This window comes from Rousettus aegyptiacus, unplaced genomic scaffold, assembly GCF_014176215.1.
Source record: "Rousettus aegyptiacus isolate mRouAeg1 unplaced genomic scaffold, mRouAeg1.p scaffold_m13_p_5, whole genome shotgun sequence".
Lineage (NCBI taxonomy): Eukaryota > Metazoa > Chordata > Mammalia > Chiroptera > Pteropodidae > Rousettus > Rousettus aegyptiacus.
The window spans coordinates 10,170,185-10,192,872 of record NW_023416308.1 but is presented as its reverse complement, the minus strand read 5'-3'; the positions used below and the strand labels follow the sequence as shown (position 1 = coordinate 10,192,872).

General features: G+C 33.5%; 1 protein-coding gene across 3 annotated transcripts in view; it reads left to right on the top strand.

Annotated features, from left to right (window-relative positions):
- TAOK3 (TAO kinase 3) overlaps nucleotides 1–22,688 on the top strand; it is a 145,859-nt gene that overhangs the window by 6,000 nt on the left and 117,171 nt on the right. The window contains exon 1 of one of the 3 annotated variants that reach the window (XM_016149523.2): nucleotides 276–3,168. The exons of the other annotated variants lie outside the window; for them this stretch is intronic. The gene's annotated coding sequence lies outside the window, so the exon portion shown is untranslated. Of the gene's footprint in view, nucleotides 1–275; nucleotides 3,169–22,688 lie in introns of those variants that run through there. 3 annotated transcript variants of the gene reach the window in all.

Sequence of the window (22,688 nt, the reverse complement as noted above, 5' to 3'; positions counted from 1 at the left end):
ATTATTTCCCCTAGAATGCCTTTTGCTCATCATTTTTCAGACCTACCTCCAGTGCCACCTTTTAAGAGGCCTTCTCTGATCATCCTCCTTGCTGCTCTCCTTTGAATTCCCTAAGTACTTGCTTCGTATCCTTTCTTATTACACTGATATTCTCTCTGATATTATATTAATAGGATTTGTACTTTTTTTTTTTTTTAGACAGTGTCCGTGGAGGGGTTAAGGGAACATGGATGTGGGAGGGGGGCTGGAAGCAAGTGGGTTTGGGTGTGCGTAGATGTTTGTGGAGGTTGGTTTGGGGTATGTGCCCTGGGTAGGGGGACTATGGTGTACGGATTGGGGGCTGTGAGTGTGACAGTAGTGTGTGCATGCTCACTTATGCACGCAGAGGTGGGGGCAGTGGGGTTGTGAGTCTGTGGGGTGTGCAACTATGTAAGAGAAGGCATCCAAGTTTACTGGAAAGTGAGCCATCTTTTCAGTTTTAAAAGAACAGTGTCTTACGATTAGTATCTGCTCAATAAATATTTGTTAAACCCTGTTAAATTTAAATACTTATTTTAGGTTCAAAGATTATATTTTAATATAATTATTGCTGTTAGTGCAGATAACAGGGATAATTCTAAAGTGAAAAATTTACTTTTGAACCTGACAGTTATAAATTTGATGCCAGTGCTAACAAGTATATGCAAATATTTATGTTCATATTTAGCATGACAATATCCCCTAAAATGAACTTTTGACTCTGGGTGTGTTTGGGATAAGTTAGTTTTGTTTCCTTCAGTGATAGTTTTATCAATAAGGAATAGGTTCTAACATCAGGTTTTTGGAAGTTTTTTTTTTCCTTTCTCTAAGTATTAGCAACAAATGAAATGAGTCTCTGTCATTTGCAACAGAAGATGGTTATTTGCCTGAGTCAGAGGTGGAGTCTGGGGGAGCTCTAATACTCTGGTCTTCCAAAGCAAAGTTTCTTATTTTGTGATATAAGCAATTTGCAACTGTGAACAAATAAACTTATTGTTATTCCTACCTTTCATGTTGTATTCTTCTCCATTGTGCTTACTACCTTCTGACATACCAAATATTTTCTTCATTTGTTTGTCTTATATCTCTACACTGGGAATTAGGAAAACAGAGATATTTGTTTTATGCATTGCTGTATCCTCAACTTATAAAACATACCTAAGATGTAGTAGGTGCTCATTAAGTAGTTGTTGAATGACTAAATAGATAAATTCGGCTTTAAACATAAGGAAGTAAAATCCTAAGGAAGTAAAGTGTAGCTCAGAAGAGCAGTGTTTATCTGTACCTTTTACTGTCTGGATTTCACATTTTTCTTTGAGCGGCCTTGAATTTACTATATATTTGTTTTATTGAATGCAAATAAAAGCCATTCCTACTACCACAACATATATCCAAAAGCAATTGTGTCTTAATTTGGCTAAAATCTCAGCAACTGTTAATTGTAACAAAATTTATTGGAAGCTTGCTGACTTGACTCTTAGGTATTAAAGACTAATAAGACCAAAATTATTACAAAATTCAGTACAGGGCCATTATTCCATTAGAAGCCCTCACTTGTTTTTCTTGGATGCTGATATTAACCCTGAGAATTGGTCAGATCAAGCTTCTGATGTTAATTTGGGGTTATCCAGTTTTCTGCATGTACAAGTAATTGGGTTTGAAATGTGTTTTAAGCCTGAATTAAAAGACCTTAGTCATTGGTGACTCATGGTGAGAAGTTTTTCCTTTTCCTTGCTGTAATATATGCGGTTGCCTCCAACATGGCCTTCTTGAAACACTGAAAGCAGAAAGACTCTTACTTTTATATACTACATGCTGGAAAAGATCTTTTATGTACTAGGTTCTGGTGGTGGCCTTAATTACAATGCTTTTTAGTAGTGAGCACTACAATTGACTTTCTAAATTTCCATACAGATTCCTTTAGTCTGTCTTTGTGGAAACTTTCTCATTATATATAAAATCGTCAAAAGTCTGCTAGATAGTGTTTGAATGACCAGAGGGAGTTCGTTTTGTTCATTACTGTGTTTGTAGTGCCTAGAAAAGTGCTTTGTACAGAGAAAACAATTAACGCATATTTTCTGAGTGAAGTCACATACATTCTTTATAACAGTGCATCTTAGAAAAATAATGAAAGTCTATTGAAATAAGTTTCTTCAGGCCTTTAGAATCAGGTAATCATCAGTTCACAATCAACCTAGTTTGGGAGGCTCTTGGTGTTAGCCCAAGGTAGTTCTGCCCTAATAGTTCCTAGCATTGATTGTGCCAACCTGAGATCCCCTTTGGTTCCCTTACAAGAGGAAGAGTAAATTGGCAGTACCCATAGGCACTTGCACCTGTGGGAACCAATGAGCGTTATAACAGGAAATACTTACGCTTGCAATACCGATAGTAATGTGCAGCGTCCAGGTCACGCTGTTTTTATCTGCAGTTCCTTATTAGGACTGTACAAGGTTTCTTGATTTTCGTATATGTATAAATTTAAAAGAGAATTAACTTTAAATCTGAAAATTAAAATGTGAGTGTTTATTTGCATCTTCTTCATTATCAAGGAATTGGTGAGTTGTCCTCCAAGTTCTTTCTTTACCTTCTACTGTGTCTCAGGAAACCTCATTCTATTCTAGCACTCAGGGTGGGGGGAAATGGAGGGGGCATAAATGTAAAGTTAAAACTTAAGCTGATGTTATTAATAATAATAACCAGTTCTGATATTTGCATGATGCCATAACAGTAGATGGGCATTAATAGAATTTTACCTAAGATTTGTGTAGCTTGAGCACGTTTTCCTCTTTTGTAGGGACTGGGGAAAAAAATTCAGGAAAAGTTTTTAGAACGATCTTTTTAAAATGTCAAAAAGTAAAGCTGTATAAAATGCTGTTGACGTTAACTGTCTGACCAGGAAGTACTCTCTTTAAGCCTCATTTATAACACTGTAATAACTTCCTTTCTCAGGACGAAGGTGCTGATAGCGTGCTAGTGTTCTTACATGTTAAGTTGAGTTCAGTTTTATCTTTCCTAAGTGATTAAGAGGCAGCTTTTTAAAGAAAGCCATCTCTGGGGCAATCTTATTATTGCCGTCGCTAAATCATTCTAACGTCTTTAGTATGTTGGCCTGGAAATGTAGGACATGCATTTGAGAAGATCTAACTATGAGTAAGTTTGATGTTTTGTTTTGTATTTAGTGTTTAATTATAAATATGGTTTGCATCTAAACATTGCTAATAAACTCTTTGTTGAGTTTCATGTGAATATTTATGGCCTTAGCTCAAAGTCCAGCTGAGAATAATCAACCTCGAAAGGCACTAGATTCATATGCCCTATTTATTTTAATTTGTAATTTGATATTCTACAAATAAATATAAGTGGAAATTTTTTTCATAAGTTGTTTGATATTTTTTGCTTTCTCCTGGGTAAGGTAAATACAGAGCTGCAAATAAAATATCAAAATCTTGTCAGAAGAGTCTTTTAAATAAAAATTTTAAACATACTAAAGGCCATGTTTATTAAATAGATGCAGTTAATGCTAATGATATTATTACTGTAAAACAATATTTCAAAAATATGCTACTCAAAATGGCATACTATTCATCCTAGCTTAAAAACTAACAAAGCCATATCCTATTTTTCTTCTTTTACAAAGAGGGGAAAAAGGTAGAAAGCAGAGTAATTTTGTGAATGTAATACCAAATTTAAAGACAGAAAAGTTGGAAAATTTGATCACATTTACTTTGTTTCGTAATTTTGTTTTAGTATATAAGACTATTTATTAAAATATAAAAATAAAATATTTTAGTCATGAGTTAATAATTCATGGGACTATTCTAGTTCATAAAATGGAATTAGATGGAGTAGGAAAGTAGATAATTTTTTATTTAACAGCTCATAGTTTGTACGTTATATAAAATATTTTAGAAACCAGGAAAACTACCTTAATAGTTTCTTTACCAGCTTCACTAGGCTCTTGGAACAAAGTTTAAATGAAATATGTATAACCCTGGACTTACAAACTCCTAATACTTTACACGTTTGAAGTGTAAATTAAAGTCTTATAATTGTGCATAAGATACATTTGCATTCAAGAAGCATTGCCAGAAGGTTTTACTGATTTGGGGGCTCTATCCTTTCTAATATATAAAGTAGGAAATTAAAACTTTCACGTAATCTTTAAATGTGATGTCACAGAATGTGTTTTTTCTTTAAAATGTATGAATGTTAAATCCTTAAAAGTATAAATCATGCGAATTTTAGTTTTTATAGAGAAGCCTTTACAATTGTCTGAATGTAATATAAACCCTCCAGATGTATCCCAGTCATAGTTTGGGGGTAGGGCAGAGGAAGTGGGTGGGGCGTCACAATAGTGACAGATTATTGCAGATTATATGGCTGCCTGCCAAAACACCGCTCTTTGGAGGGAAAAGTAGAAGTTACTAACTGCATCCTATTAATTTGTACATGTTTATTTAACCTGTCATAACTGAACCAGTAATAACCAACTGTTTGCTGGTTTCATACACAAATGACAGATTTTAATCTTCTGAATTACTTGATATGTGCTTAATGTTCTATTTTTTAGTTTATCATGGTCATATTCCTTATCTACACTCTGCAGAGATCACACTGACCCTTTTGTGGAAGACCAGGTGTTAACAGAAAAAAAGAGAGATGAGGAAAGACAGAACGTTGAGTTATAATTGCTTTACTTTATAGTTAAAAGAATCGCACAGTTAAAATGTAATATGTCCCATCATATTTGGACAATGTATATAAAATACTAATAAAATAATCATATCTCATGAAGGAGTTTGTAGTTCTCGATTGTTCTGGTTCATTTTGAAATTGAGATTCTTACTGTTGCAACATAAAAGGAAGCTTTGTGGAGGAAATATGACATCTCTGTCCAGATGCATAAGGACGGAATTACAGTGAAGAGTTATTTTTAGAAGTGTCTTATGAATGTATTTTATGTACTGAGAAATAGCTTTAAAAGGTTAGTGTCTATTTCAGGGTCACTGGTAGGAGTTACATAGGTTGCTCAGATCATTAGATATTCTACAAAGAAAATAATTTTTTAAGCTTTTTGATGTCACCAACCAGCCTAGTTAGTCTTGACCTGGCTGATCTAAGTAGGAGCATTTTTAAAAATGTAACCAGACTGAGACCCTTTCAGTATCATCAAATAGTAATGTAAGTATCTTACTTAAAGAGGGGACAGTTCACTATCATTTCTAGCAGTGTCCCACCGTCCTTCAGGAATAGAGTTTAGTGTTTTCAGTACTATAAGAAAAGGTTAGAAGTGAATTAAGGAATTTATCCTTTTATGTCACTGACACGGTTCTTAGAATTGATGCTCCCCCCTAACTCTTACACAGTGCGTAGCATGTCCACGTCCCTTATACATCTTATTTTTCATTTTGGTCACATGTGTTTGGAGTTAGCAGTGTGATGATTAACAAGAGCATGTCAGATGAACATGTGTGCCACTTAGAAGCTCACTAGCTTTGTGACCTTGTACAAATCCCTTCACTCCTAAAGGCTCTGTTTCTTCAACTGTAAAATAGGCATAATCGAAGTACCTACCTCACGGGGTTGTTGTGAGGACTAAATGAGATCATGTGTGAAAAGCACAAGTTTGGCCACACAGTGTAAAGGAAGAGCTCAGTGAGTGATAGTAGAAATGTTTTTTTTTTTTTTTTTTTTGCTGTTTTTGGACATTTCAATTCTTATTCACAGCTCTACCAGAAAATGACCATGGGAAGAGATATAAAACAATGCATGCAATCACGTATGGATAATGAAATCGATGTTACAATAATAGAATCATTTAGGAAGTACCACAGGAGCACTCCCCTTACCACATTATGTATTACCCATTCTAAGCAGGGAGAGAAAGCAGGGGAAGAGTTGACTATAGATTTAAATAATTATTAGTACGAAAAATTAATCTGCCAAATTTAGCTTTAGTAACATTTTCTCTTTGTTCTTCACCTCATAGGATTTCCTCCTAATTTGATAACACAGCTCAAGAAAGCAACATGGCAAAGTGCTGATTTCTTAATTCATTCTCTCTGTAGAGTTTGTTTGCTTTCTTCTGACTGGATCACTATCAGATATACTTAAGGCTAAGTCTCAAGATTTTAGATCAGCTAAAAAAAAAAACTTAGGTTTTTTGTTTGTTTTGTGGAATCAGAAAATAAAGAATATACATTTGAATATAAAGAATGTTTTTCTGTTTTCACTATGTTAGTCTCTGAGAGTTCATATCCTATAATGAGGCAGTTAACTTTGTTTATGTATTGAAAAACAGCTAATTTTGACATAAGCATATTTTCATGAGGCTGTATTAGCAAAGCAGATGTGAAATCTGGAGGCACCTGAATTAAATTCACTAAACAAAAAAAAATGAAACTACTTGTAGGGTACTGAAAAACATTTAGGTTTTGTGAATATATGTCTATTTTTTGAAATTTCCAGGTCTTATTAATCTCTAGTACAACCCCTTTACCTAGGAGGCAGCCTCTGGCTTAGTCTGTATGTCATCCTTGTTTCTGGGACCCCTGATTTTACAGTCTCAAAGCCCGTCACATTGCCACTGAAATATCCTGCGTCTCTGCACCTATCCTAGTCAGACCCTTATCACCTCATTCCTGGATTACTACAATTGCCTTCATTTCCGCCTGTTTTTTTTTTTTCAACTCATCTGATTAACCTTCTTTCAGAGCTAATACTTGCAGCATGCCACTCCTCTTTCAGAAAGCTTCATTGGTTCCCCATTTTCCACCACATTAAATCTAACCTCTTCTGCCTGAATTTCAACACCCTTTCTAATCTGGCCCACACTACTTATCCAGCTTCATTTCCTATGTTCTTTGGCCCGCCCATTCTTTCTGCTCTATTGGAGTCAGTCTGTCTTTCAAACACCATACTCATTCAAGTCTGCGCCTCTGGGACTGTTATTTACTTCACTCAAAAAGCCCTCCTCCCTTCTCCCTGCCTGCTCAAATTTACCTTTTCTTCAAGAACCCGTGTAAAGTTTACTTCCTGTCCGCAGCTTTTTCTGACTTTTTAAGCTCTTATTGTTTTGCTGCAAACTCTTGCGACTTTTAAATTAGCAAACCCATGAACAAAAATGTGCACTGCATCTTATATTGTTCACTGTTTTATCTTCATTAATGATGTAAACATTTTGAGTACGAGGACCATATCTTAATGATAAATCTTTCACAGTTCTTAGCATAATGCTGAGATACCTGACTATGATTTGAAGAAAAAGAAAAGAAAGTAAACCTATTTCATTGTACCTGTCTAAAATAAGGTCAACATTCCAATAATATTGAAGGGACCTGAATATTTTTCCAGTTAGGGTCAGGTCTGTCACCTTATTTACAGAAAAACAGGAGGCAAATGAAGACAATTTTGTACTGGTCAAAGATATGTTTGCTTTACAAGAAACTATATATTTATGTGTATGTGTATTTATATAGATATTCGTGTGTGTGTGTGTGTGTGTGTGTGTGTGTGTATGATTTTGTTTCAGTGATATAGCCAGCTTCACTTGGAGAGGTTTAGTTTGCTATTTACAACTTTCTATCCTATCACTATAAATCAAACCTGACCAATAAATTTTATATAATCAAGAAGTATCTTTACCCAATTCTTTAAGTATAATTAAGTTCCTACTATGTGTAAGGTTAGACTCTGTGAAGGGATACTTAGTAATTAAAATACCTGCCCTCAAAAAACTATTGGGAATTCTATTAGAGAAGAACAAAATATGTATTCAAAGGCTTAAACATAAGAATACTTGATACTTCAACTGGATTTCTATTGCTTCAATTCTCAATCTCTTGTCTTTTGAAATGATACATGACTTCCTTTTCCTTTGTATCGATGCCACTCAGATGAAAACATTTTTTGTTTTCCCCTTATTTTATTTCCTGTTTAATTGCAGTATAATTGATATATTGAGGTATAATTGACATGAGTCCAAGGTGTACAATATAATGATTGATGCATGTATATATTGTGAAATAATTACTATAATAAGTTTAGTTAACATTAATTACCACGCTTTATTACAAAGTTTTTTCCTCACGATGAGAATTTTAAGATTTATTCTCTTAGCAACTTTCAAATATACAATACAGTAATGTTAAGCATGATCACTATGCTGTACATTACATCCCCAGAATTTATTTATTTTATAACTATAAGTTTTTACCTTTTGATCACCTTTACCCACTGCCTGCCTCTGGCAACCACCAATCTGTTCTTTGTATCAATGAGTTGTTTTTTTTAGATTCCACATATTAGTGATGTCATGCAATATTTGTCTTTGTCTGATTTGTTTCACTTAGCATAATGCTCTCAGGATCCATCTATGTTGTCACAAATAGCAGGATTTCCTTCTTTTCATGAATGATATATATATATAGCATTTTCATCCATTAATGGACACTTAGACTGTCGCCATGTCCTTGTTATTGCAAATAATGGTACAATGAACACGGTGAAAGTGATCGAGATAGTGATTTAATTTCATTTGCATACATATCCAGACGCGCAATTACTGGATCATATGGTAGTTCTGTTTTTAATATTTTGAGGAATCTCCACATTATATTCCATAGTGTCTGCTCCAATTTATATCCCCCCCCCCCTTTTTTATACATGCCTTCCTCTGTATTGATGCCAAAAAGCATATAGGACACCCAAATGAAAACTTTTAAAATGCAAAGTGTTTTGCATTTGTAAAAGTATGGATATTTGGAAATGTCTAGTTAATGCTTTGGATTTTGTGTTGATGCTTGGTTGTAGATGCAGCCAATAACACCATACCCTTTATTTATTTATTCAATAAATATTTACTGAGCATCTACTTGTATCAGGCTTTGACTAGTGTGGAATAGGATTTTTTTTTTTAACTAATAAGCAGAAAGTTAAACTATTTGGCTAATGCAATGTTATAGAGATCCATATGATGCTAGAAAACACACAGGAAGGTCACTGAATTATCCCCTATTCTAATTACCTAAATTAGTATACAAAATACCTGTTCATATTCTCAATTATGCTTCAGATTTGTCTTGTAAACTTAGACCCGTCATTTATACTTGCTACTCCACAGGATCGAAATAATATGATAATAATAATAATAATTGCTGAGCGCTTGCTAGGTACCAGATACTGTACTATGTACTTTATATAACAAATATCTCAGTGAATTGAGTAACTCCTATTATTGTGTAGGTTTCTCTCTGTCTCTCTCGTGCGCGTGCTCTCTCTCTCTCTCTCTCTCTCTCACACACACACACACACTTTATAGTAGAGCACACTGATATTCTGAGAAGTTAGGTGTTTGTCCAAGGTTAGTGGAAGAAACTATATTTGAACTCAGCTCTATGCCTTTGTTCTCAACTGTCATGCCATGCTTCCTTTCACTGTGAAGATTAGAATTAAATAATTTTGTAAAGTACTGTACTATTAGTACCCACAGGATAAGTGCTGTAAGTGCAAGATGCCATTCATATATGACAAAAAAAAAAAGCTGGTTAGCTAGCATGCCAATGAGAGAAAGTTAAAATTATGGACTATTCAATACAATTTAGGATTTAAAAAAATCATTTTTTTAAGTATACAAAATAACAGTAAGGTTTTTCATTTGTAAAGGGCTTTAGACATAATTTCATGAGTACTACAAATTTGTGAGGCATTACTGTTCTCACCTTATAGGTGAGGTGGTTGAGGCTTAGAAAAGTAATGTCCTTAAGAACACACAGCTGGTAAGTGGCAGAATTAACTAGAACCTAGATTTGCTGATTCAAAGGGCAGACCCCTTTCCATTATACTACAAATCCAAATCAAATATTCAGGGGACAAAAGTCATAGCACTTTTTTCTTTTTTTCTAGTTAAGAAAAAATTCACATAACATAAAATTCATCATTTTAAAGTATACAGTTTAAGTTTTCAGTATATTCATAATGTACAACCATCACTACTATCTATCTAATCCCAGAGCATTTCCATCACCCCCAAAAGAACCCCTATGCCTGTCAGCATTTCCCCCGCCTCTGGCAACCACTAACTTACTTTCCGTCTCTGTGTATTCTGCACCAATTCTAGACATCGCATATAAATGGAATTATACAATATGTGGCCTTTTGTGTCTGACTTCTCCACTGAACACAATGTTTTTAAGGGTAATCCATGTTGTAGCATGTATCAGTATTTCATTCTTTCTTTATGGCTGAATAATATTTCATTGTATAGATAGTCCACATTTTGTTATCCATTTATCAATTGATGGACATATGATTTCCTCCCCCACTTTTTGGCTATTATGAATAATACTGCTATTAACATTCGCGTACAAGTTTTTGTGTGAACATGTTTTCAGTTCGCCTGGGAATACACCTAGGCGTAGAATGGCTTATAATTATTTTTATAAAACAATTCAAATGAAAGTGCTTTGAAATGATTTCTTTTGAGTCATTTATTCAGCAACTAATTTGTTTCCCAGATCTTTAGAAATAATGCAGAGGAAAACTTTTGCACAGATCCTGGACAAGTAATCTCTAATACTAAATGATTATGAGTTCAATACTGCTTACGACATTCAAGACACTTTGCAGGACAAAAAAAGTAAATATGATTTCCACTGTTAGTCATATTCAATTAATGGAATTAAGAAATGTCCACATCCTTTAAAAGCAAGGCAGAATGGCATCAATCCTGAAAAAAGTTGTTAAGTACTTTCTATACATGAAGAAGAAAGAGATTACTTCTATACCAGGGAGATGGGGTAACTTGAGCTGAGTTTGAGCTGAGAATTTAGGCTGAATTTTGAATACTGGGTAGCTTTTCAGCAGGTGTGTTGGGACATAATCAGTGTATTTTTTAGCCTAGTTCAGATATTGTAAACAAAGTATAGGATACTTTACGGATAGTAGCAAATCTAAGGCCCATACCAAGAGGTTTGAACTTGAAACAGTAGTGAGGGTACAATTTAAGGTGTTCGGTAGCAGAGGCTGATGAGATCGGAGCCTTTGAAAGATTATTCCATCAGTAGTTTGTAGAATGACTTGAAGAAAGAGATAGGGAATGAGAACTTGGACTAACAATGAGGTTCTGAAACTAGGACAGCCTCAGTGGAAAGAAGAAAAGCAGCTTGTGAGAGATTTATTTATTTACAGTGTGAGAGAGTTGAAAATGTAAGAGCAAATCAGATAAATAAGAGAAAGTGTAGAGAGAAGAGAAGAGGCCCAGCGTGTTAAGAGACCCTTGTGTTAAGAGCTGAGAAAAGGAGGACAAGCCAGGAGAAGTGGATTGGAAAGGAACTCATACAAACCAGGAAGCAGATGCCATGTAAGGAGATGCTATATAAGGGTTATGGAAAGATACAACTTGAGAAGAATCCTGTTGGATTTGGAAATTTGGAGTTTGGAGCTTCTGAATTTGTTAGTCCCAGGACATCTTCCTGTCAGGGAAAGTTCCCTCTCCTCTTCTCAATAAATGATACCTCAAGCATATTGTAGGCCAGAAAGAGTCAGTGGAGTACAATGGAAGATGTAAGAAAATGAAAGAAGTGAATTAATGAAATGAGAAGATAGTAGGATACGGAATTAAGAGAGTATTTTTTTTTTCTTTAGTGTTGTTGGGGAGAGGTGGTTAACCTGACCAAGGGAGACTAAAGGATGAAGACAGTTGAGTACACAGAGATATATCAAGGTGGAATGGAGAAAAATCGAAGAAGCTTACATTAAATGACCTCAATATAGAATTTATAGTATTATTGTTTATTAGTAGTGCTACAGATAGACTAGTTAGAATTAGAAAGTACCTTGAATTGCTTCAGGCATTTATAGAAAGATTAAATTCTGTCTTTCTATCCTACATTAACGTCAATCTTTTAGCTGTGTATTGGACATATCTTTACCTATGCTTTTAAATGCATTTGCCTCCCCAGAGCATAGCTACATGATATAATATATAGTCTACCAGTTAGGTCTATTGAGTCCGTTCTTCTGCTGATTATTCAGCTGTGTATTTTGAGTGCTAGTAATAGTGGGAACTCAAATATGGTATTTTGTTTAAAAATTAGCTCATGACCCTCAGTTCGAACTTTTTAAATGTTTTATCCTATCTAAAAGACACTTAAAACTAAGGTTATATATTTTCTATAGAAAAGAGATTTGTTAGTGATTTGTTCTGTAGTGTAGTTGGTACTGTGGAGATATTTTAATCTGCAATATTTAGTTAAGAGTAATAATGATGAATGCCTGAGACTTTGAAATTCTGAATTCCCTGTTATAAGATGTTGTAAAATCAGTTTTTTATTAATCCTGAAGTTGAGGGTTCCTAACAAAAGATTTGTTGGTAAATGGGTAGTTATGGAAGCCAACTACACTTCCATTCCTTTTAATGTTTTCTTCTCTTATCTACAAAATGGTAGGAAGTCCTTGACCCAAGATAGCTCTACTTATATAATTTTTAACTGTATAAGTAATATGTGCTTTTTGTTTTAATAAATAGAAAATATAGATGATTAATTTAAAGAAAATAAGTTATCTTCTATATTCTATGTCTTCTATATTCTGACATATAGCCTCCAAGACATTTTTTTAGATATTTAAAAAAACGTATAGGAAGGTTATATTGCATGTATTATTTTATAAGGTATTTTTTAGAACTTTAACAATATATCATTATATCAAATTAATAATCATAACAGTCATATGTCTATGTCTGAATATACTACTTCCACATCATTTTCACACCAGCATTATTCTGTGGATCTTCAAGGTAGATTTTTGTTTCTTAGTTTTTATTCTTATAAATTATTCTAAATGGTGCCTTAGTTATTCTATCACCAGTACAACTTTAGGTTTCTTTCCAGTCAGGAGATTCTACAGCAGACAGACCATAAGAACCTGGTTTCCAAGAACATGGTTTAATTTTTTTTTTCCAAATAAAGTGAATGAATAGCATCATTATAATGTGTGACTCAACAAAGGCTCCCTTTGCTTAAGAATATGTCCCTTTTCCCCATCAACCAGAAACACAAGCTAGGAGGGGCTGGCAGTTCTGTCGACCAACAAAGGCTAAAAAGGATGCATACTTATCTCCCTGAACACATGGCTCTTTTCCTTGACCTTCATCTGTTCCAGGGGAACCCTTCTTCCCTTAGACTATCACCAGCCTTCCTTCCTCTTATATTCCTGCCTATTCAGGATTTTGTCGTTCAAGTTTTGCATTTAAACTTCTTGGTTATGAGCCCTTTAAGGTCATCATTAAGACTGGAGAACTTTAGGTTTCTCCAGTGACCAATTACTGCAATCATTTAATTAATGATTATTTCTTGTCCATTATTGTAAAGGCTATATTTCATCTTCTTAATTTAATCTGTTCTATTTGTATTATTTAAAATTTTTTCCTCCTGATCTGATCCTAAAAATACATATTTCATTTTTATCTCACTAAAATTTTTACTTCAAATTTTTATCATTATAGTAGATATGGAATGAATACAGGCTTAGAATCTGCTTCCAAAAAGTAGATATGGTTTAGTCAGCTTGAAATTAAATAACATATTATTTAATGACTAGATGACTGAGTTGTAAAATTTGCTGAGTAATCCTTAACTGGCTAGCATCTTATAAAAACAAATTAAAATTTTAATTATCCTTGACAAGATGAAGGGGTGCATGGTATTAAGAAGTTGACTAGAGGACATATACTGAGTGATCTGATGAAGGACTGAAAAAATAAAATGTGAATGTAACAGGGGCTCCAGACTTCAAAAAAGCATTGCAGAAATACTATTAAGTACGATAAAGTAAACTACTATTACCATTTTAAAAGTTATGATACTATTAATAGTAGTATTATTTATTAATTGATCATGATTTATTTTGCAGTTAAAAGGAGCCTTATTTATTTTTATTTCTCTAGCAAATTTCTTTCCATTTATTTCTGATGTGTATTGAGAGAGAGAAGAAAAGGAGAGAGACATGCACGCAAGTGATAAAAAAAAAAAAAAGACTGTGAAATCAGAAAGTTCTAATTGACACGTATCTTTCATGTTATTGAACATACTGATAGTGCTGATACCACAATTCTTAGATGGGATTTCCATCATTGTCGAAGTATGAATAGGTATTGTTGCCGTAAACACTCTTTTTTTTCTTGTGAGCCAGGTAAGATGGATGGTTGTGTTGGAATGAAGTTCTGTCTGTTCTGTATATTAACAGATTTACACCCGTACTTTTATATAACAACTGAACAAATCAGCTCTATAATTGCCTTACCTGAATCTAGTGGATTATATTTACTTTTGTTTTAAAAGAATCAAGAGCTTGAATATTTTTTTTTTTATTTTGGTAAATCAGAAAAAAAATTTTGGAATACACACAGGGTAAAGGGCAACTGGTACATTAGAGACTTTGGGGGGAAATGAGCGAAGTCAATTTAAACAATAAAAATAAACAGGAGAAGTCAGTCCATTGTCAATGTTGTAAATTTGAAAAGTCCATATGTGGTTTCTTATGTTGTAGAACTTGGAACAGTTAAGTTCTAGGGAATTTTTATGAGATATTCTGAGTTTAAAAGAAAATATTAAATCTCAAAAATCCCCATCTCTAAATTATTGTCTTTAAGTACTTTTTTTTAAAACATATGTATTAATCGTTTAATTTGGTATCATTCTGACACTTTATTCTGTTTGCTCATGCAGTCACTTCCTTGAACATATCGAGCACTCAATAATATTTTTAATTATTTTATTGGGCATTCTAAGTCCAAGGTTTAATGTAAAATGTCACACATATGGAGGCCACTGAGACTCCTGAATTTCCATAACAAATTTTCCTTTTGATTAATGAATTTGCTCCACAGTTTTGTGCTTTCTGTACTTAAATAATGGCTGTGGAAAGGACTACTACTTTTTTTTTAAACCTAAGAAATACTTTTAGAGCTTAATATGCAAATTCAAAAACCTAATAATTTCTAATGAGGATTTACAATATCTCACTCACAACAGAGTTCCATCAGATATTTTGTATTGCATATTTTATATATTGATAGTACACGAGTTTATAACTCTTTATTATAATATCTGAGTAAAGAGCCTGACATTTACTATGTTGATTTCTGCAGGCTCCTGTGGATGATAAATTTATAACTTTATTATTTCAAATCTTGAACTAAATTTGCTTCTTGTATAATAAGATCTTTTCAACACATAGGAGAAAATATTAACTTTACCAAGCTTTATAAAAGGGTGAAATTCAAAGTTATTTCATATTGTGCTAATAAAACTTGTACTGATCATATTTACACAGTAGTGTCTGTTAACAAATTAGAACATAGTCTGTAACTGTCAGCAAATTGATTCCTCATGCTAGCTTTCTCACTGGAAACAACCAATTTTGTAATATCAAATCTGCCTACTCTTTGAGATGAGGAAGCCACATGATCCCTCTCAATTCTAAAATCCTATGATTTCAAGCTAATTTCACATGAAGGAGGAAGTATTTGGCCAAAGTAAAACAGAGGCAATGTTAAAACAAGCAAGTGAGAGATTACGAGACTTTTGTTCTCATGGTTTAGTGCACTTCCTTGATAAAAATCTTATTATAAAACTGTTATTATGGGCAGTTTTGTAGTTAAAACTGAGCAAAGAAGGAAATGTTTTATTTGAAAATGAAGTCAACCCTTCTTCCTAAGTTTTTTTTCTAAGTTTGTTTAGTTATGACCATGTATATCTATATATTTATAGCATACATATCAACATTGCTCCAGTAGGGAGACTTAATCTACTTATTCACTCCTTTTATATTATTTAAATTCATCAAAACTTCTGTTTAATTTTTAAACGTGTTGAATTATTGCCATTAAAATAAAATTTAGACAGATCAACTAACCACAATATTTGAATCTAAATTGGACTCATAAAGAATAAAAAAATTTCTGAGGCAATCTGTGAAATTTGAAAATTTGACCTTGTATTTGATGACATTGAAGTTTTTGTTGAATTTTAGGTATGCTAATGGTATAGTTATTATGATTTTAAATTTTTATGAATGAAGTGATATATCTAGAATTTGTTTCAAAATAATGGGGGCAGAATGGGATGGTAGATGGACCATGAGCTGATAATTTAAAGCTGAGCATATAAACTATAGAGGTGTCTCATTATACTCTCCTATCAACTTTTCTTTATGTTTGACATTTTTCATAATAAAAAAAAATTCAAAAAGTAACATTTAATACCCATCTCTGAGGTTTTATATTCAAAACTATTTAAATGTGTTTATTCCTTGTAAAATTAAAGAAAATCATTACCTACAATAAATTTCACATCTTGCCATTCTCTTCTCATAATCCATATTACTGATTGCCTTTTTGATTAGAAAAGAGCTGTTAAAATTGTCACCGGGTGAAAAAAAAAAATGAGGGTGAAAAAAATCACTTCATTGTACCCAGAAAAAATTACATTTAACTCTTTTGCTCTTATTCCCTCTCCAACCTGGCAGAGAATTTTCTCTTTTTTTGCTGGGGAGGTAGAGGGGTGGGAGATTTAGCCAAATTAACATTACATTAGAGAGATACCATTCAATCGTATTGACAGTTTATCAAATACATGTGTATGGGCATGGAAATGTACCGAAAATACTTATAGTTATTCTCCACAATTCAGATTTATGATTAAGTCTCTCCAGAGATTAATATTTTAGTTACTGAAGCTCTAACTTGTTGCTAAAAGTCATTTTGTGTTTTAAGAGAAATGAGTGCAATTCCTCAAGAGCGTGAATAGTGTGTGGAAATGATCATTTCGGATGATCAAAATACTACTAAATTAACCACAACATGCAAGATTTTGTGAAATATGCAGAATGGTTATTTCAAAATTATAAAAATTGAGAAAAAGAATTTCAAATTAAAAAGTAATTTAAAATAGCATGGCTTGCATGGGAAGAATCTGCAGAAAAGAGCAATGAAAATGCTCAATAAATGTCTCTGCTTCACAGCCTTATGATCTGATTCATTGCACAAATTTAAAGATAACAATGTTATAAACCATTTAGGCCAGTAGTTATGAAGACTTAACTTCCGCAAACGCAGTGCGTTTGGGAATTGAGTTTTCTGGTAAATCGAATGCTTATGAAGAACTAAAAATTTTCATTCACCTTAAGCTTTTCTTTCTCCTCCTTGTTGTTCATCTCCCTCACTGTCTTTCCAAAAGACAAATCTGATCATCATTCACTGGCTTCAAATATTCAATTCTGGCGTCACCACACTGTTGATGCGAAAGCCTAAGTTGCTGTGATGTAACATGCACAATCAGACTTCTAGCTTCATCTTTTTTCTTTTTCTTTTTCTTTTTTTTTGGCTTCTCCCAATAGAGAACTAGAAGCTTAATTTCACTTTGTAAGACCCAACTGAAAGGTCATGTCTTTGAAGATTTTCCCAAATTCTCCCAGATGCTCGTTAATCCCTCCTCTGTTTTCATAAGCACTTTTCATCATGTCACTATTTTTTTGTACTGTATTCTGACTATTTGGTGATGTTTATCACCCTTTCTATTGATTGATTGTTTCATTCATTCATTCATTCATTCACTTATCAGGTATTAACTGAAAAGTTACTGTGTTCAGATACTGTTTAGGCACTGACGATAGAGTGGTAATTAAAACAGTCACAGTCTCTGCCCTCTGCTAGTGGAGGACATATATGTATTTTTTTTAAATTACAAAAACATCTGTATAATACGTTTGTGACATCGGAAAAGGTAGGGTCTGTATTCAATACCCCTTTTTAGACTGCCCACGCTGTATCTTCCTACCTCCACCCCACCAGCACATAAAGTCCTCACATATAGGAGCAACTCAGTAAGTGCTGACTGAGAAGTAAACGATAAATATATAACCAAACATGAATTATATGGATTTTTTTAGATTAAACTTAATTTTTTTATTTTCTAGATTTATACACATTTCTAAGATATAATATAGAGATACCTCACATACCCTTTACTAATTTCCCCCAATGACAACATCTTACAAAACTACAGTACAGTATCAATTAGAATATTGATATTGTTCAGATTTTCCCCAGTTGGTTTTACTAGTGTATATATGTCAACTTTGGAGATTGGCTTTTTTTCACTCAGTATGATTTTCTGAGGCTTCTTCCAAGTTGTTCTGATAGTTCATCCCTTTTTATTGCTGAATAGTATTCCATAGTACAAATGTATTATAGTTTGTTTAATCATTTTTCCATTGAAGGACATCTGGTTTGTTTCTACTTTGGGGCTATTATGAATAATGCTATGAACATTCATGTATAGGTTTTTATGTGAACATAAATTTTCATTTTTCTGGGATAAATGCCCAGGAATGCAATTGTTGGCTTGTATGGTAATTGCATGTTTAGTTTTAAAAGAAAGTGCCCCACTATTTTCTAGAGGGCTGTACCATTTTTTATGTAAAAGAGCCATGTAGGGGAAGTCCAATTTCCATATCCTTACCAGCACTTGGTTATGTCACTTTTTTTATTTTATCCATTTTTATAGGTGTATAGTAATATCTCATTGTGGTTTTAGTTTGCATTGACTAAGGAGAAAACATGCAGCCTTTTACCTGTAAGTATGATGTTTGCTGTGTTTTTTACTGTAGGTGCTCTTTATCAAATGAGGTAGTTGTTCTCCTCTCTTCCTAATTTGTTACGTATTTCCATCGTAAATGAATGTGGAGTTTTGTCAGAAGCTTTTTCTGTATCAATTGATATCATCATGCAATCCTATGACTTTTCTTCTTTAGCCTGTTGATAAGGGAAGCTATATTCAAATGTCGAACCCACCTTTGCATACCTTAAATAAATTCCTCTTGGTCATGGTGTATAATTACTTTTCTACATTGTTAGACTCAATTTGCTAATATTTGTTAAGGATTTTTGTGTCTAAGTTCATGAGAGATAGTTTTCTTTTTTTCTACTGCCTTTGTCTGATTTTGGTGTCATGATGATACTGGCCTTATAAAATGAGTTGGAAAATATTCCCTCCTATTTTCTGAAAGAGATTATGTAAAACTGGTGTTAATTCTTCTTTAAATACTTGGTAAAAATTTTCCAATGAAGCCATCTAGGCCTAAGGGTTACTTTCTCCAGAGACTTTACATTACAAATTCATTTTTTCCGTGGTTATAGAACTATTTAAGTTATCTATTTTTGGTGGTTTGTGGTCTCTGAGAAATTAGTCCATTTATTCTAAGTTTCAAATTTTGTGAACAAAAAAGGTCTCTTTGTTTTCTAATTTAGCATGGTAGAATCATTTTCTGGGACTCTATGCTGTCTACTTTCTTATATTCATCTCCTCTCTGTACCAATTTAATAATGAAAAGTTAAAACATCATAGATTTCATTGTAAAGGAAATGGAATTGAATTACAAGTTAAATTTATGTTCTTTAATAATTACTCTCTCTTTAAAAATACTAAATATGTAGGTATGTATGTATGTGTGTATGTATGTATGTATATTTTAAGAAATCCTCCCCCAATATAAAATGAGATGACAGACCTGTGTGTACCATATTTATAGAGTTTTGTAGAACTTGTTTGTCTTTGGATTGTTTTCAGTAGGTGGCAGTTAGGCATAGATTAGATAAATTCCATATTCTTGTTCTTCACACCAAAGGAAACAGATGTCTCACATTTTCACAAGGTTTATGGCAGTTTCAGACTTATGAACCTCATAAAGATAAATGAGTACTGTCAAACCAAAGGGTCGTTGTTTACCAGGATTGCCTTCTGCACCTTTCTACCCATTTCTAGTTCTTTCTCCCTCCCTTTCCCTTCTTTCTTTTTCTTTTTCTCTTTTCTTCTTTCCATTTTCCCTCTTTTCCTCTTCTTCTTTTTTCTCTTTCCCTCTCTTTTTTCTTCGTTTCTTTTTTCCTTCTTCTTATGAGCCAACACATTTAAAGTTTAATTAGCAACTGCCTTATTTTGTAATCCAAAGGAGCTGCAGTGCAGTAGACTTCCTCTTTGTGATAGTTTCCCCTTTGCCCTGTCAAGGTGGACGAGATATACACAGATGTGGTATCTTAACCATCTGGAGAGCGCCTAAGGCTTGAGCTGTAATAATGGAGTTTGGGTCAAGGATCTGAACGCTACCTAAAAATACACAAAGCTGCTTCGGCATATATTAAAATTCATTTAGAAATGGGACTCTTTTTTTCTACCACCCAATAGATAGATAGATATTGGTATGCCTAAAAATACATACAACTATTCTTTGCAGACAAAAGAAATGGATAAAGACTTATTAGATCTCACTATTCTGACTGAAAAGCCACTTTGAAACAATTTTATTCATAGACTTAAGTATAATCTTTGCATTTATCTTCTCAACTTCCATTTTGCCTTATAGTGAGGTTTTTTTGTGTGTGCTTTTTTGTTTTAACTTTGTTTTCCATCCAGCATCTCTAGGGATAAATAATGTGTCTGTTAAAAAAAAAAAAAGAAGATGGGAAATGAGAGTTCATATTTTATTTTAGAACTTTTGTCATTTTCTGGAAAGCACACACCAGTGAAGGCCTCATGTATTTTCCACCTTAAATATTGAAGCAATCCAAACATTTTTTCATGTTGTCGTTGTTGACACATAGTTCTAGCCTAATGGCAAAGATTGATAGCATATCGTTATTCTTCTGTCATTATTTCTGAGAATTAAAAAGCAAATAACCTATTGCTCTCTACCCTATTTTTCTGGTCAGTCACATACCAGAGTTGCATTTTTAATTCATAGCAAAAGTGGCTTTATATAGCCACTTTATGCAAATCCTGATTACGTTTTGACCAGTATCACATCAGAGAAGTCATCTCGGATCCATGTGGGAAGTATCAGAATTAAGGGAATATTTGTGTTTCCACGTTCTTTGGTTTTTATGTAGCTCTTTGGTAGTTAATTGAATACTACTTCCATTTTAAAAGGTTAGCAAGAATAACTTCCCTGGTGTAAGCAAAAGTCATAGAATATAGCTAGCTTTATATCTTGATATGAAATTCTTGCTCTTCCAACCCCTGTATGGAATATATACAAAACAACTCATGATATAGAATATAGTTATTTTGCTGTGTAATGTTAAACAGTTATGGCAAATGTTTAACATTACTCTTAACACATTCTCTTCCTTTTATCCATTTTACTTCTAATTAGACTCTGAAATAAATAATATAGGATTTTTGATATTTTGTTGGGTTTTAAAAGGTTGAGAATCAATTTGAATTGCTTTGGAATTTAAGTCTTTCAAGACACAGAATCCTGGTGTGTTCCCATGCTAATTCTTGAGAAAATAGTTCAAATTCCAAGAACCAAATCATCATTTTTGTACAAGGGGCTACCACATGATTTCTTTCAGGAAACATCACATAATGTTTAAAGCCAGTATTAAATAAAAAATTTAACTTCAATGGTTGAAAGTCTTTTAAAAGAAAGGGTTTATTGGGCCACTGCTAGTAAGAAAGCAAAGACTAGATCCTGGGGCATGAAATCTAAACCATCAGCATCACTGCCAGGAAGAAAGGCAACATGTCCACCATCCTGGAATTGGCAAGCTTTTTTTTTTATTATTATTATTATTTTTTTATGCATCAAGCATCGGGGGAGAAAGATATAGGTTGTTTTGAAAGAATTTATATTTAGCTGTGCATAAAGAGGGTGGGAGAAAGTGAAGCAGGACTAGATCTGGGCTAGGCGGAGGCCTTAAGCAAGAAGTATTTCCTCCTTTGGATTGGTTGTGGGCCACAGCCCCGAAAGTTCATGTGTAAACAAGAAGCGGAGGCTCTTGGGGTTCAATGGCACCTGGCTATTCTCTCTTTTAGATAATCCCAGTAATAGCCACCTGGAAGTTAATTCAAAGTTCCAACATACCAGAAATGTGGGCAGTCTTGTTAGCTGGCCCTCAGCTGTTAACAGCCTACCTACTCTGTCTTGCTCTCACTCTTCAGCCTGCAGTAATTAAGTTTAGACCATTTCAGAATTGTTTTTTCTTGTCACAGGTTTCAAGCCCCAAATATCTATGTTCTATTATCCAGTCTGTCAGTTGTGACAAACTCTATTACGTATGCTCTTTTGCCTCCAGGCCTTTGTGTTAACTTCTCTTGTCTCAAATTTTAATTTTTAGGGGGATTCCCTTACCCCCTTCCCTTAAGAGCCTGGGTTAGAAATGCTTTATATGTGCTCTACTGCTCTGTTATTGCCTGTGCTTCAGGCATTCTTCCTCACTAAGCATAATCTCCTAGAGGACAGAGATCTTAACATGTTCATGATTATATCTTTACTACCTGGCGTGAAACCTGACACATAATAGATATTAAACAAGTATTTGCTGAATAAATGAATAAAATTACAGGAAGAATAATTATATATTTTTTTATTTTTTTCAAACTTAAAAGCCATTGTAAATCCCCTATACCAAGATATTTACCTTGATTAACACAATACTTCTTTATACAAGTGGGAGGTTTCAATTATGTTTCTTCATTTTAAATTTGGTACTGACAAAATGGATTTTTTTTTTTGTAAGAGACCTCCAGTTTCCCTTGAAGAAAAAAAAATGTATCTCACCTACCCAGAGAAAATAATTAGTATAACATGTTACCCATTAATGTGAATTTCTG